General features: G+C 45.0%; 1 protein-coding gene across 1 annotated transcript in view; it reads left to right on the top strand.

Moving 5' to 3' along the window:
• Nucleotides 1–17589, top strand: part of LOC126426412 (uncharacterized) — a 163590-nt gene that overhangs the window by 17073 nt on the left and 128928 nt on the right. The window contains exon 2 of the mRNA XM_050088332.1: nt 17225–17293. The gene's annotated coding sequence lies outside the window, so the exon portion shown is untranslated. The remainder of the gene's footprint in view (nt 1–17224; nt 17294–17589) is intronic.

The raw sequence follows: 17589 nt of genomic DNA, 5'->3' as shown, positions 1-17589 counted from the left end.
AGAGACTACCCGCTTACATGGGAAATGCATTTACAGTCGCTCCCATCAGCTACAGCGCCTATGTCAACTAAGATTGCGCGTGTAGTATCTTACCTTTGAGGGCATGTCATCTTTCGTACGACGTACGTACGACGTAGGATTATAGATATCGAATGAATGTTTAGCTCGCCGGCTTTATACTCGTGATGCTCCGCTTATACAGAACAGAACTTAGGCCCACGTAGACATCAAACAATTATTCGGCAGTGCCCTTTTTTGCGTTGGAACGAAAAAAGCCGAGAAATTTGCCAAATGTGGGACAGAAGTGTGCCAAGGCGAAGGCTCATTTGTGTAATCGCCAACTCCGGATTCACTTAGTGCATTTCCCTACGAAATGTGTAGTCCTGGCTCAAGCAGATATGTTTTGTATATCTAAACTGTCTAATGTTGTCTAAAACAACATTGTACGAAGTTACGTAGTGCCCTCCCCCTTGAATTTTTCGCAGTTCATTTACAGTTTATGTACATAAGCCTAATGAACACCAAAATACTCAAGAGACTTGACCATTATGTAATATGCGTTTGCCGGATTTACCGTAGTTTCAGTTTTTATGACAAAAACTGCGTTAAATGTAGTGAAGTGCGTTTAAATATGGCGTAAATGTGGACATTAAATTACGCCACAGGTCAGACTGTCAAAACATTTGTTTGGCATTCAGTAGTTGACTTCACCAACTCACAAACAAGTTACAAATCATCGCCTTTCAGTAGAACCAAGACCTCGGGCTACGCTACAGATCAGTGTGTCATCACAACTAACTTTTGATGGAAGGGAGGGAATTCAAAATTGCACTCCAGCCAAAGCATCTAATTTCTTAAGAGCTAGAAGACTATATTGGTAGATAAATTTACTGCCCACTGTAGTATGCCTCCCTTTGGCCTATTGCCGTGTGTGTGTGTGTGTGTGTGTGTGTGTGTGTGTGTGATATATATATATATATATATATATATATATATATATCGATCGACCTTGTCCAGACTCTTCCAATCGTTTATGAAATACTGTATCCACATTACATGGAACTCCTATGTTATTGACTTACAGTAGTTGCGGTGTTACATAATTTTGCATACAGCCTATCTGCCATTTAATCACCTTCTGTAATATACTGTTTATTCTGTCACCAGCAAACTCGTTTGTCCACTTTACACTGTATGTCGTTATTTTTGGTGCAGAATGGTAATTTCAATATTTATTTGGATTTCTGTATTTGCCCATAGCTGCATTGCATTGTCCTGTACCAATAAGACCAAACTCAATTATAACAAATAGGCCTGCAATAAGTTCAACAGATGAACCATTCCATTAGTTACCTGAAGGTTTAATAGGTCTACAAGTAGTGAGACCAGGTGATTTGTCCTATTGACATCCGGCCAAATGTGTAACCTGTGGTTGGGGTGATCACGAGGCCGATTGTCCGCCTCCTCTCCGCTGTATCAACTGCAACGGCGACCGTGCAGGCTTGTTCTGAGATTTTACTTTGTATCTCGATGAGCGGGCTGTCTGGGACATCTGGGTGAAAGAAAAAGTGCCTTACCCGGTTGCTCACAAGTTGTCAGCTATTCGCAAACCTTGCGTTCTACCATCCGGCACTTACAGTACTGTTCTTACTACATGTCATTCCACGAAGGACGTGCCCATGCAGACGTGCGACCTCAAATTCAGCACTGCAGTTGCGAAATCGGCCAGTGTCACGGCAGCATCCCCGTCTCCTCCTCCAGCTGTTCAGCAACCCAACAAACTTCCACCTCACGGGGTGAAGCCGCCTGCTACTTACCAGCAGGCTGGGAAGGTCAGAAGGAATACTCCCTCAAAGACTTCTACATCCCTCTGGCTAATAAACATCTGAGTCTTTCTCTGCCAAGCCAAAATGCTCCAAGGAGTCAAACAAATGCAAACGGTCTTCTCGGAGAGCCTCTTCGACGGTGTCGCCACGTGATACCCTCACTTGGCTGACCTCTGTGTCACCGGTGTGCACCGCCAACCGTTTCTCTGCCCTCGACTTCGCATATTGACAGAGGGAGAATGCCTACACCTCTGTAGATCTGATGGAGCAAGATCCTCCAGTCTCTGTGCCATGTAACAGGGAATCTTTGAAGGCTGGCACTTGGCAGCTGCCGAGGTGACACTCCTTCATTTTTTCCTTCCTCTCCTTTCCTCATTATGACTCCTTGAATGGAACGTTCGTGGCCTTCAACGAGGATGTACGGCTTCTCTTAGAATCGCAGCATCCATTAGTTCTCTGCCTCCAGCAAACAAAATTGTGGCCCCTCTGAGCTTTCATATTTCTTCCCAGTCTATATTTTGACATCCCCCCCCCAGGATGTCATTCCACCTCATAGGGAAGTCATACTGCTCATATGGGATGACGTTAATAGTCAACCCGTCTCCTGACTGTCCGCCTTCGCCTTTTCCTTCCTTACTTGTATCGTTTACATCCCTCCGTCATTCGACATTCAGCATGGCAGACTTCCTCCTACTCATTGTGATGGCTCCAAACAGGAGACTTTCCTTGGCTGTTCTGTGGTGTTCCCTGACCATGTTACCCGGATTCGCCTCCCTGCTGAATATACCGTTTTCGCAGCGGAGCTCCACGCGATCCTGAAGGCACTGGAGCAGATGAATCGTGTTCGGGGTGATCGATTTCTTCTCTGCTCCGATTCTCTTAGTGCCTTACAATCACTGCAGAACCTAGACCCGACTGAGGAGATGGTCCAGCTGATACATGACCAGCTGTACTTGCTCCAACAGCGGGGTAAAGAGGTATCCTTCTGCTGGGTGCCTTGTCATGTCGGCATATGGGGCAATGAACAGGCCAATCGGGCTGCCAAGGAGGCCTGCAGGGAGCAGGATGTGCTCCAGTGTCCTATCCCCTAGCAGTCAGTCATCGCTGCACTCCACAGGAAGTGCACGGAGTTGTGGGAGGACGAATGGCTGGCGGTGACGGCCAATAAACTGCGGTCGGTAAAGTCCACCACTCGGCCGTGGCGTTCCTCCTGCCGGCTGCTTAGGCGGGAAGAGGTGGCCCTCACACGTCTGCGGATCGGGCACTGTCCTCTGACGCATAGCTATTTATTACGGCGGGAGGATCCTCCGTTTTGTGATGCTTGTGGTGTGCACATCTCTGTCCGGCACATTTTAACAGACTGCGTTTTATACCGTGATGCGAGGGCAGAAGCACGAGTTGATGGGGATCTGCCTTGTGTTTTATCTAACGATGAGACGTGTGTGTCTAGGGTTTTTAAGTTTTGTGATGTGTCTGGACTCTGGCCTAAACTTTTAGGCTGGAGGTTTTAGTGTATTGCAGAGTGGCTGACTCCTCCCTTTATTCCTTGCGGTCAGCCAGCCACTTCCATCTGCTACATTGTTTTAGCTCCCTCTACCAGTTTCTTCCTGTGTTGTCCATGTTTTACTGCTGACGCCCTGCTTCATCCCACCCCAGATCACATAAGAAACAAATTGTCCGATTGCTTGGTCTAGCAGGTAACCCTTGTCAGGGAACGGCCACCAGGCGGCAACAGCGTCGCACCCTTACTTGTGGAATCAACCACTAGATGGCACTCCGTTCTGTGAAATATGTGGCAACATCGGCCGAACGCGTGCAGCTTTCCACTATTTGGCGTCTGTGAAGTACAGCTGTTTCTGACATACCAGTGGTAGTCGATGGAGTCGTCATGCCGAGGGCCTGCGAGTATATCAACTGTGGAAGGAGTAGACGAACAAATCCTCAATTAAAAATGTTCAGATTTCCCGTCAAAGATAAAGAAAGGTTACGCGAGTGGATTTTAAATTCAGGTAAATCAATAAATTAGTTACGAGTAAGAATTAATGAAGAGCCCTAAGCATTCGATCCTATCTACATTTTGTCGATCTTATATTCTGATATAATGTGGCAGCCCTTCCTGTACAAGAATCATATCATATAATTTTTAAATGAAATCTTTGCTGCGATTTGGACTTTTTTAAATGTTCAAAGACAAGTGTAGTAGAACTGTCTCAAAACTGAAAATTATAAAAAAATATGCAGTTTATTCATATTGTATTTAAGTACCAAATAAAGACTCTCCGTTAGGCTGCACAAATAAGTTTCGTTGCCTTTCCTTGATCACTCTACCACGTTTAACTGGAAAGATGTAATGTGTTAAATCTGAGCAAAACAGTACAGCTTGTGACAATAGTAGATGTGCTGACCGCAAAGTTAAGATGTTTACCATCACAGAATTTTTTTTTACTCACGATATTTAAAATTTCACAATATTTTTTTTTTTTTTTTTTTTTTTTTCGAAGATATCGTTGTTAAGTGCGTACATGAAAGGAAGCAAAATCTGTTTCTTAAACTTATTTACAGTCTGAATGTGAAAAATATCTTGTAGTTATAACTCACCTAATCCCTATACATACTCTACGCAAAATAAATAATTATGTCGGTAATGTCAGGACGCGAAACCCACTGCTCACTGCAATATTTGTCAGTAAATTAACGGATTATATTTCAAAGACGTTGAAAAGATTTTGAAAATTTTCTAGTGTTAACCTGCACGTGGAGATCTTTTTTACCACCATAATCCGTATCAGAAGAGCTGTGTAACAAAGAGGAAATAGACGGCATGGAAGGCGAGTGTAAAACCTATGTGACTGCAATACAGTCTGGATTTAAACAGTAACTCACGAGAAATATTTGTGTGTTACTTTTCATTTATTTAATTTCGCATATGATTTTGAGAAGTATCCCTATAGTAGAAATAAACTTGGTTTGTAGAATTACAGGAGCTAATCTACATTCTTCGATTGAAAACTCGGGAAAAACCATAGCCGATCATAGTCTACAGTCAGCTGTGTGACGAATGCATTTCGCGCGCAACGCTCTAGCTGAACGCAAATCAGCCTAATTCACGTCACCGAATATACAGCGTTGCCAATTCCCTGACATGGACAGGTCAGTTAGCATTGTAGCGTCGCCTGCGACATCTGTTGACCGACGGGAAAACTATTTTTACGGTTGCCTGTTCCGCCGTAAGGACGGTCAATCTGTTTCTTACGTGATCTGGGATCCCACGCTTTGGTGTGGGTGAGCACATATTTTTCAATGATTCTTCCCTGTGTTTTATGTTCCGTTTTATGTAAATGTTCTGAGGAGTTTTTTCCTTGACACCCGTCTCACTATCATACTGCACAGGCGCTGAAGACCGTGCTGTCGTGCGCCCACAAAACCCCTCTACTACTACTACTACTACTACTACTCATTGGACAGCTACCTCACCCCTTCCTGCTGCTTGATGACTTTGATGTGCACCATCCGCTTTGGGGTTCATGCAGAACCTGTCAGAAAAGTGCGCTCTTGGCTGACCATTTCAATCAACTTTACCTCCTCCGCCTTAACACCGGAGCACCCACATTCCTTACACACACACACACACACACACACACACACACACACACACACACACTGTTGTCTCTGACACATATTAGTGACCATTTCCCGTGTGGTATCGGTTTGCTGACTCCTACCTCACCTATGTGCATACCCAAATGGCAGATTACTAAAGCCGACTGGAGGCTTTGCTCCTCTCTAGCAACCTTTGATGAACAAAATTTCCCCAGTTGTGATGACCACATAGAATATCTTACAAACATTATCCTCACTGCCGCGGTACATTCCATTCCTCACAGTTCCTCTTTACCACACTGTGTCCTGGTCGGTTGGTGGAATGAGGCGAGCCGCAGTGCAATACACGTGCAGAGAGATGCTCTCAGTGTTTTTAACCGTCATTCTATGATGGCAAACTGCATTTATTATAAACAGTTGGTATACAGTATTTTCGCATTCTTCGGTATAGGAAAAAAGCTAGATGAATTTCATCCTCTGGTTCTTTCAACGGTTCCACTCCCTCTTCCATCCTGTGGACCAACCTCCGACAGCTCCCCGTGACCGAGATCCGTTCCCCAATTTCCGTCCTGATGGTAGCAGACAATACCATAGTGGACCCTATTGCTATCTGAAACACCTCGGGCCTCCATTTGCAGACATTTTGAGGTCCTCCCATTATCACCCTGCCTTCCTAACCGGAAAAGAGTGGAGGTGGCTCAGGCGATTCCCTACTCTCCTCAGAATTGTGAGTGCTACAATGTCACCTTTACTATGAGGGACCTAGATCATGCTCTTACTTCATCCTGATCCTTCGTCCCAGGGCCAGACGTGTTCACATTCAGATGTTGCAGCACCTTTCTCTTGTGGGCAAGCACTTTCTGCTTCATACGTACAACCACATCTGGACAGAGGGCACATTTCGCACATGCTGGTGTGGACCCACTGCCGTACCCGTACCTAAGCCTGGTAAGTACAAACACTATCTTTCTAGTTACCACACAATTTCTCTCACCGGCTGTGTTTGCAAGGCAATTGAAAGTATTCTTCGTGCCTGGCTGGTACGGTGGCTCGAGTCTCACAGTTTACTAACTATTGCGCAGTTTGGCTTTCGAGCGTGCGGTTCTGCAGTTGACCGTCTGGTCACTTTGTCCACCCGTGTCACAAATAGTTTTATGTGGAAATCACTTTTTATCTGTCGTAGCAGTCTGACGAAGGCCATTTAATTTTTAGTTCTGGACCTCCATTTCTCTATGGCATATTTTATAGACCTTTCAGCACGTCCCTGTTTTTAGTTGCGTTCTTCCGTCGATTGGGATTGACATGTATTTTTTTTTTTTTTTAACTCCCACCTTTGTCTTCGTGTTCTACAGTTTTGGCACGGATGTGCATGACGGTAGTTGTTTTAGCTCCTTAAAACAAAACAAATAATCGTCTATCTGATGTGCAATTGGTGTTTCAGTGACCACAAGGACAGTTAAAGAGCAACTCACAGAAAGGAGGCTGAACTCGTAGTGCCACTTGCACTGACGGCCTCTGTACACCGAAAAGCCCGTCTGCAGTGGTTTGTGGCCCATTCAGCCCGGAATATCACTGACGAAAGTAGAATTGTCTCCAGTGACGAAGCTTGCTTCGAACTGAACCTAGACGACCGGTGAAAACGTGTCTGGAGCATCCCAGACAGCAGAGGGGTATCGACCTCACTGTTGCCCGCCGTAAGGCCCGACATCCGCGAGTTGTGGTCTGGGGTGGCATTTCATTTCGTGGCGAGACCACTTCGGTTGTCATCCACAGCACACTTACAGCACAACACTATGTCGATGATATTCTGCGGCCCGTTTTGTTGCCCCTCTTGGCAAGCTCTTGTGGGCTTACATTTCAGCAAGATAATGCCTGCCCACTGTGATAGTTTCTACTGCTTGCTTTTGTGCTTGCCAAACCCTACCCCTTGGTCAGCAGGGTCACCGGATCTCTTTCCAGTTGAAAATGTTTGGAGCATTAGGGGCCGGGCCCTTCAACCGGCTCAGAATTTTGACGATCTAGTGCACTAATTGGACAGAATTTGGCACGATATACCTCGAGGATCACCAACTCTCACTGCCAATCTGAATAACTGGTTCCGTAAGGGCCAGTGGTGGACCAACACATTATTCACTTGCTCAGCTTGTGAAACTCTTTCTCTTGAATAAATCAACCAATTTTTCTGGAATTGTAATCATTAGTTTTTCTGTACATGTACATCACATCTACCAACATGTCATTCAGGTTTGTGGTGCATCTTTTTTTTAAGTATCTATTTATTCCTAGTTTTCTTTCTGGAGATTCTCTCAATATTCCTTTTGTCACTGTGGGTGGTGGTGGTGGTGGTGGTGGTGGTGGTGGTGGTGGTAAGTCTGGAGATCAGGATTGTTAAGATTCTTGGGAGAACAGACCTCGGTTATAAGTGTTCCAGCTTGTATGTATGATATACGAAGGTGAAATGCTGTCAGACTTAAAGCTGTGTTCCCCAGTATGAAAGGTGACGTGCGCTGACGTGTGATACTGAACTATGAGTCTGTAATTACAGTGATACCCTTAAAGATTAATCAGGCTGAAAAGCACTGTTTATTGACAAGTGCACGGCATACAGAGATCAGTGACACGCGAGCGCAATGCCGTAGAGTCATCAAAGACAGCAAAAAAGCTTGTTGGGCCTCTTTCACCAGCTCCTTTAACAGTTTTACTCCCTCTCCTGTCGTATGGGGTGGCCTGCGCCAGCTGTCGGGCATTAAGGCCCATTCCTCGGTACCTGACCTGATCTCAGGTAGTGAGGTCCTCGTTGATCCTGTGGCTGTCTCCAACGCCTTCGGCCGCTTTTTCGCGGAGGTTTCAAGCTCCGCCCATTGCCACCCTGCCTTCCTTCCCAGGAAAGAGGCAGAAGAGGCTCGGCGACCTTCCACTCGCTGAATCTGGAAACTTATAATGCTCCCTTTACTATGCGGGAACTCGAATGTGCGCTTGCACTGTCCCGGTCCTCTTCTCCGGGGCCAGATGCCATTCACGTTCAGATGCTGGCACACCTTTCTCCGGCGGGCAAAAGCTTCTTTCTTCGTACCTACAATCGCGTCTGGACCGAACGTCAGGTACCCATGCGTTGGCGTGACGCCGTCGTTGTTCCTATACCCAAACCCGGGAAGGATAGACACCTTCCTTCTAGTTACCGCCCCATTTCTCTTACAAGCTGTGTTTGTAAGGTGATGGAGCGCATGGTTCATGCTCGGTTAGTTTGGATTCTTGAATCTCGACGGCTACTTACCAATGTCCAATGCGGCTTTCGTCGCTCCCGCTCCGCTGTTGACCACCTTGTGACCTTGTCGACATTCATCATGAACAACTTTTTGCGAAGGCGCCAAACGGTAGCCGTGTTCTTCGATTTGGAGAAGGCTTATGATACCTGTTGGAGAGGAGGTATCCTCCGCACTATGCACAGGTGGGGCCTACGCGGTCGCCTGCCCCTTTTTATCGATTCCTTTATAACGGATCGAAAGTTTAGGGTACGTGTGGGTTCCGTATTGTCCGACGTCTTCCTCCAGGAGAACGGAGTGCCTCAGGGCTCCGTCTTGACCGTAGCCCTTTTTGCCATCGCGATCGATCCAATTATGGATTGCATTCCACCTAATGTCTCAGGCTCTCTCTTTGTCGATGACTTCGCGATCTACTGCAGTGCCCAGAGAACATGCCTCCTGGAGCGCTGCCTTCAGCGTTGTCTAGACAGCCTCCTCTACTCATGGAGCGTGGCAAATGGCTTCCGGTTCTCTGAAGAGAAGACGGTTTGTATCAACTTTTGGCGATATAAAGCGTTCCTTCCGCCATCCTTACATCTCGGTCCCGTTGTTCTCCCATTCGTGGAAACAACTAAGTTTCTAGGGCTCACGTTGGACAGGAAACTGTGTTGGTCTCCACACGTCTCTTATTTGGCGGCCCGTTGTACACGTTCCCTTAATGTCCTCAGAGTTCTTAGTGGTTCATCTTGGGGAGTGGATCGCACTGTCCTGCTTCGCTTGTATCGGTCCATAGTCCGATCGAAGCTGGATTATGGGAGCATCGTCTGCTCGGCCATCCCTCTTACGCCGTCTCAACTCCATCCACGATCGGAGGTTACGTCTTGCGACCAGAGCCTTCTACACTAGTCCTGTCGAGAGTCTTTATGCTGAAGCTGCCGAATTACCATTGACCTACCGGCGCGACGTACTGCTGTGTCGGTATGCCTGCCGGCTGTTGTCTATGCCCGACCACCCCTCTTACCAGTCCTTCTTCGCCGATTCTCTCGACCGTCAGTACGGGTTGTATGTGTCTGCCCTGCTGCCCCCCGGAGTCCGCTTCCATCGCCTGCTTCGACAATTGGATTTTGCCCTCCCTACCACCTTCAGAGAGGGTGAGAGCCTGACACCACCTTGGCTCCAGGTTCCGGTTCATGTTTATCTCGACCTCAGCTCGCTCCCGAAGGAGGGTACTCCGACTGCAGTGTATTGCTCACGGTTTGTCGAACTTCGTGCTCGCCTTGCCGGTCACACCTTTATTTACGCCGATGGCTCCAAAACTGACGATGGTGTCGGCTGTGCCTTTGTCATCGGGGCTGCCACCTTTAAATACCGGCTCCTCGACCAATGTTCCAGCTTTACGGCCGAGCTTTTTGCTCTCCATGAGGCCGTTCAGTATGCCCGCCGCCACTGCCTTTCATCGTATGTACTCTGCACTGACTCACTCAGTGCTCTTCAGAGCCTTGGGACTCCCTATCCGGTCCATCCCTTGGTTCAACGGATCCAGCAGTCCCTCCATTGTTTCGCTGATAATGGTTCTCCTGTCAGCCTTCTGTGGGTCCCCGGACATGTAGGAGTGCCTGGGAATGAGGCTGTGGATGCTGCAGCCAAGGCTGCAGTCCCCCTGCTTCGGCCAGCCTCCCATTGTGTCCCGTCATCTGACGTTCGTGGGGATGTTTGTAAGAGGCTTGTGTCGTTGTGGTGGGATGTTTGGTCATCCCTCCAAGGAAACGAGCTCCGGGCAGTAAAACCGCTCCCAACTGCTTGGACAACCTCCTCCCGACCATCTCGGCGAGAAGAGGTCCTTCTGACCATGTTGCGGATTGGGCATTGCCGGTTTAGCCACCGCTACCTGCTCTCCGGTGACCCAGCCCCGCAGTGCCCTTGTGGTCAGGCATTAACAGTGTGCCATGTTTTATTGTCGTGTCCCCGCTTTAGTCAATCTCGTGTTGTCCTGTCCCTGCCATCTGCTTTACCGGATATTTTAGCTGATGACGCTCGAGCAGCTGCTCGTGTTCTGCGTTTTATAACTTTGACTGGCTTGTCCAAAGACATCTAACTTTTTTACTTATTTTATCTGCATCTTTGTCAGGACTTTCTGGTGTCCCCCCATCCCCTTGAGTTTTACTAGATTCCATGTGCTCTAACACCAGTGACTGGGCACTAATGACCTCAGCAGTTGAGCGCCCTTAAACCCCACAAAAAAAAAAAAAAAAAAAAAAAAAAAAAAAATCTGTGACACGTGAAGAGATGCTCACAAAGTTTGAAAACCCTCCTCCTGGCACACTGGACGGTAGACCTGAGACGGCACTCTATGAGGAGGTGACAGTGCAAGAAAAGTGTTTTTGATATTTAGCAAAGAGCTGATATTCAATCTGTCGGGAAACGTGAATCGTCACAATGTGAGAGGGTGGGATACTGAATTGTTGTGGGTCCATGCGAAGTTGGAAAGGGATTTGCCAAAAGTGGACGTCTTCGGTGCCATGTGCCGTATCCGAGACAGAGGTGTGTGGACCCCCCCTCCCTCCCCCCCCCCCCCCCCCCCCCCCCTGACCAGATGGGGACAGGTTTTGTCTACCTGGATATGTTGCAGTTGTGTTTCTTGCAACAACTGACTGTTACCTCCTAGACTCTTACCTTTCAAGAGGACGGAGCTTCTATTCACTGGCCAGATTTCTTCCCGTGGAGTTACGTTAAGGACGTAGTTTATGTATACCTAATGCTGCAAGAATTGCTGAATGCATTACTGCTCCTGTGATGGATATTGACAGAAATGTGTTAGTGATCATATGGACAGACCTGGATTACCATTTGGACGTGTGAAGGGTGATAGAGGGCATGTACACTGAACATTTGTAGAATGTACAACAATCTGTTGCTTCATGTATCATTCATCTTTGTATGTTGTATACTCCTTAATCACCAGTGCTTTGAAACCTGATGAATCAAAGATATCACCAGGAAAGTGAAAAGCGATGGCATTTATGTGAAAAGACCCCAACAGCGTGCAATTGTTGTCAGTAAAATATCTTGTTTGCTCCTATATTTTGCTATATAAGGTGTGATGTTACATGTGCATGTGATACAAAGAAACGGGCAGAATTCTCAAATACAGGGTGTTCAAAAGGTCTCTCTGCAGTGCTGTACGATTGTTAACCGCATGTACTGTATGATTGTTCTCCTGCCTGAATTACTTCCCTTCAAGTGGACTCTCCCAACATTCCACTGTTTCGTTTCTCAGCCAGCATCAGTAGTATCGTTGGTGTGTGTCGTTACACGTAACGGGAATGTTTAAGTGTAGTTCCTTTGTTTGTTTCGTTTTTGTCACTGTTAAAATTCTAACCACTGAGGAACGTTTGTTTTTAGTCGAACAAGTGTTCAAAGCTGGCGGTAAATACACACTTTCAGTTTGTCAAATATTTTATTCAGTTTTCCCGGAGACAGCACTCCCACATAGCGATACTGTGCGAGATTTGATTAACAAATTTTGAAGTACGGTTTCAGTAACAGATGCACCGAGAAGTGGTCGTCCTAGCATTTTGTCTTAGGATAAACTACTCGGTATTTCCGATAAAATGTCCACGAGTCCGAACAAGTCAGTAAGAAAACTCGCCGAGGAAATCGATGTTAGTGTCAGAATGTCCCACACAGCTGTAAGGAAAAAATTAGAACTTTCCCCATACAAAGTGACAGTCGTGCAAGAACTGAAACATACTGATCATGGCAAGAGACGGCATTATTGTCAATGGTTCAAAAATTTTGTTCAACAAGATGGCAGGGATATTCTTAATGAAATGTTTTTCACTGATGAGGTGTGGTTTAATTTATCCGGGTACATGAACTAGGAAAATTCTCGTATGTGGAGTACTGCAAATCCATTGTGTATTGATGAGGAACCATTTCATTCTGTGAAAATAGGAGTTTGGATTGCAATTTCTAGACATCGTATTGTGGGTTCCATATTTTTCAACAGAACAATACACACACCACGATAGTGCAGTGATATTCTGTACCCATTTATAGGAGAACTTGATTAAGTGAAATACTGAACAGTTACTTTCAACAAGATGATGCAACCACCCATACAGCTCGCATTTTCAGTGTCACTGATTGCTGATGTTTCTGGTGATCGCATAATTTCACAGGGACTTTGGCGTCAATGATTGCCTGACCTAGCACCACCTGACTTTTCCTTCTGGGGTGCAGCAAAAGAAACTGCTACAAAAACCGTCCAGAATCCCGATGGACTGAAAACTGCAATATCCACTTCCACTGCTTCTGTTACAGAAGAAATGTTACTGCTTGTGTTTGGAAACATGATCAGACAAATTGAATTGTGTGTTCAACAACAAGGACACTTTCAACATTTGATGTCAAAATTTGTAAGTAGAAATGAATATTCAATAAATTAATAACTTCTATTTCACTGAGTTTCATTTCGGTACGTTCACTGTGGCATACGGCACACGTGGCTAACAATCATACGGCACTGCTGAGAGTCTTCTTGAACACCCCGTATGTAAAGAATAAAACCCAAAAATATCAACAGGAAAGTGAAAAGCAATGGCATTCAAGTGAAAAGACCCCAACAGGGTGCAATTGTTGTCGGTAAAATATTTTACTTGCTCTTATATTTTGCTATATAAGGTGTGAAATGTTACATGTGCATTGATACAAAGAAGCGGGCAGAATTCTCAAATATATGTGGAACAATAAATGGGTGCCTGAGAAACCAAACACAGAAAGAAACACTACTGAAATTTTATAAAACCTGTTGAATTAAATCGCGCAATGCTGAAACAATTAGATCGGGTAATGCTACACTGAAAATAGAAGAGTTTTGCTATTCGGGCAGCAAATAACTGATGACAACAGAAGTGAAGTACATATAAAGTGCAGGTTTACACTACACTGCAGCTGCAGTTCAGTCAGTGAACGAAGATAAGGGGAAAGAATGTGTACAGTTACAGTGGAGGGGCGGGGGGGGGGGGGGGGGGGGGGGGGGGGGGGTTCTACGAATAATGTACAAAAAACCTGAGTAATGGGGTGTGAGAATTGGTGTGGGTCATTTAAAGCTAATGATTTAGATTTTTCTTGAGTCTCAAAAAATATGGCTTCTGCTGAAAATGGTTCCCACAACAAGGGAAAACTACATTAAATTTCCTATGTGAAAGGTCCCATTCATTTTTCTCTGGGGCTAATAGTTTCAGCATCACAGGGGTTGGAAAAATTGCAGCTTATTAAAAACAGTGGTTTAACACCTTAAAATTAATGTATATTCTTAAATAATGCGGGTTAAGAACAAAATTTTTGTACCACATCGGAGTGCAGTAAGACGATATTGAGGGGTAAATTGTGTTCTGGGGGTGTATCAGGCTGGGAAGATGGGGGTGGATGTTAGAAGTGTGAAAAGTTGAGGGAAGGTAAGTTGCCAGATTGCGGTTGTGCACCTCCCCATTCCTTAGGTCTGCAAAATGAAGAGTGAGCAGGCACTTCCCCATCCTCTCTACCACATTTCACCACAAAAAGTAACAATGGGGTACTTGACAAAATGATAGCAACACTTCCAGAGATTGCCTTAGGAATCACTTGTGACACAATGTGCAGACCTACCTGGGATTGTTTATTTTCCACAGAGGGTAGTAAAGCTTCATAGACTACAGGTATGAATTACCAATAATAGAAGTACAAGAAAGGCATGCAGGCAGAATCTACATGAACCTCAGCACACTGTTCTACACTCCTATGGGGAAAGTGATTATATCTCAGCCCATTTGGCAGCTGTAGTCTTCTTTGAGGAAAGGCAGCTTCCCACACCACGAGTGCTGCTTACATACGTACGTCCCGAGCATTTTCTGTCCAGTTCCCATATATGAATAGACAGAATAACTTCACTGTCCTTTTGCTTGTGTAGTGGAGCTATTTTCAAATTACTGAATGTTTATTTGCAGCCGTTGAATGAACTGTTACGTAAAAAGCTCAACAGCTGGATCTTTCAGTTGTCTACCGCACTGAAGAGCATGCCCCCAAGTATAACTTTGTCACTATGTTTACAATACTGATTTCATTGTCTCCACTATCAATGGCTGGAATACTTTCACAGCTTGATGGTATCAAATGCATTACCCCAGCCTTAACTCTCCCAGCGTAAGAAGAGGCCTAAGTTGGCTCCCTCTGTAACAGATGTAAGTCACCTAGATGTTATAGAACTTCAGATGTACTTGCACCCACCTCAGAAGACGTACAGTGGATGTGTGGTAAGTGACCCCTCTCTGTGTAGCCTACTCTAAGAGTGCCAGAAAGTCCTGAGTGGAAGAGATTCGTGCAGCCTACCAGTAACACAGTAAATGGCGAGAGAAGTGCAATAACTTTCTGGTCATTCATTAATTCATCGTCAAGTGACAGCATGGTTACACAGCTTGAAAATGTGCTGTCAATGACAGACAGCAGCAAGGTGCTACATGTACTGATCCAATCCCCTTCCCAAGAAAACTACGTAAGTCACTGATATCACACGTACAAATTGAGCATTTCTCAGCTGTTGTTTATAGCCACATATTTTAGATAAAATCCAATTGAGTGCAAGTAAACACTCAGTTAATAATCTCAGAATAACTCCTCTGGATAAACATGAGCTTACTGAACTTATTTGTTTACTCTCATAAGAGAATTGGGCAAGAAATGCTGGGGAGGTATAGACTGTCTGTAAACTAAATAGCAAGCAGTGCTTGTGGCACAGGAAGTCACCTCTCCCAGGAGATGCAACTGCTGCCGTACAGGATGACTAAGAATCAATTTCCCCTGTAGCAGGGTGGAACAGCATGCAGAGATTTGCGTAGATTCTGTCTGTACGTGTTTCTTGCTTCAGTATTATTAGTAACTAATATTTTTATTTCATGTACTGTTAATGCAAAATAAATGTCCCCCCCCCCCCCCCTCCGAGGCACATCTAGACACTGTGTCACCGGTGATTCGTAAGGCATGCTGTAGATGATCTGTGTGTAACTTTGTGAAATATTCTACAGGGTGTTACAAAAAAGGTACGGCCAAACTTTCAGGAAACATTCCTCACACACAAATAAAGAAAAGATGTTATGTCGACATGTGTCCGGAAATGCTTAATTTCCATCTTAGAGCTCATTTTAGTTTCGTCAGTATATACTGTACTTCCTCGATTCACCGCCATGAATTCATACGGGATACTCTACCTGTGCTGCTAGAACATGTGCCTTAACAAGTACGACACAACATGTGGTTCATGCACGATGGAGCTCCTGCACATTTCAGTCGAAGTGTTTGCACGCTTCTCAACAACAGATTCGGTGACCGACGGATTGGTAGAGGGGGACCAATTCCGTGGCCTCCACGCTCTCCTGACCTCAACACTCTTGACTTTCATTTATGCGGGCGTTTGAAAGTTCTCGTCTACACAACCCTGGTACCAAATGTAGAGACTCTTCGTGCTCGTATTGTGGACGGCTGTGATACAATACGCCATTCTCCAGGGCTGCATCAGCGCATCAGGGATTCCGTGCGACGGAGGGTGGATGCACGTATCCTCGCTAACGGAGGACATTTTGAACATTTCCTGTAACAAAGTGTTTGAAGTCACACTGGTACGTTCTGTTGCTGTGTGTTTCCATTCCATGATTAATGTGATTTGAAGAGAAGTAATAAAATGAGCTGTAACGTGGAAAGTAAGCGTTTCCGGACACATGTCCACATAACATATTTTCTTTCTTTGTGTGTGAGGAATGTTTCCTGAAAGTTTGGCCGTGAATTTGAACATATACTTATGAAAAGTACTAAAGTCCCTTGTCGACTGGAGAAAGGGAACTATGTTACAAATATTTTTTTTTCCCCCCATAAGATATTTTTAGAAGACATGAAAATTATTTTCGTTCACAGTATGTATGATTAGCGAGCAACAAATGTCAAAAATTTCAATTCAGTCTGTCAAATAGTTTATCAATAAGTTTCTTGTCTCTCCTGAAAAGTAAGGAAAAGTTACACAGTTCCTTTCTCCACCGACCGATTCAATTGATGAAGAGGTTATGAATCAAACTGAGGAGAAAGCAACATTACAGCACAATGTGGCCAGAAGAAGCAATTGGTCACTAAGACACATTCTGAGATACTGAGGAATCGTTAATTTGATAGTGGAAGGAAGTGCAGGGGTAGAAATTGTAGAGGGAGACTGAGACTGGAATACATTAAGCAGCTTCTAATTGGTGTGGCATACAGGAGTTGTGCAGAGATGGAGAGGCTTGCAAATGACAGGCTAGTGTGAAGAGCTGCATTAAATGCAGACTGCGAACAAAGTATAAGGAGTAAAGCTAACTAGTTACTCCACAGTAGAGGTGGAGTTTGTTGACAAGCATGTAAATGAGGCTGAAATCACCAATGAGCTTTTGCTCAGTGTCATTCCTCATCGATCATACTCCATGCAGAACAAACTGTGTGTGTGTGTGTGTGTGTGTGTGTGTGTGTGTGTTACTAAGGAAAGACATTTTGTTTCAGGAATTTGGGGATAAGGTGATAGAGCTGTTTGGTCTCGATAATGTATCGGCTGATGCAAATAGTCTCAAGGTAAGCTATGTCCCTTCCGGATTTAAACTTCTGTATGTAATATGTAAGAAGCATATTAAGTTGGGAATTGTAGATTGGTTCATTAAGAATTACGTAGTGGAACACTTCAATTTTTATAATTTACATACAATACATGTACAAAACCTGTATCAAAACACTTGTCAGAGACTTTTCCATATCTGATATAGGTTTGCTGAATTTACCTAGGACTTTAAAAGTTTTTGCAATGTAAAGTGGTGAAATTTATAGCTCAGGTTAGTGGTGTACGTGAGTATTCTGCACAACAGTGTTGTGAG

This window comes from Schistocerca serialis, chromosome 11, assembly GCF_023864345.2.
Source record: "Schistocerca serialis cubense isolate TAMUIC-IGC-003099 chromosome 11, iqSchSeri2.2, whole genome shotgun sequence".
Taxonomy (NCBI): Eukaryota; Metazoa; Arthropoda; class Insecta; order Orthoptera; family Acrididae; genus Schistocerca; species Schistocerca serialis.
Note: the sequence above shows the minus strand (reverse complement) of the source record. Positions and strands in the feature narration are given on the sequence as shown.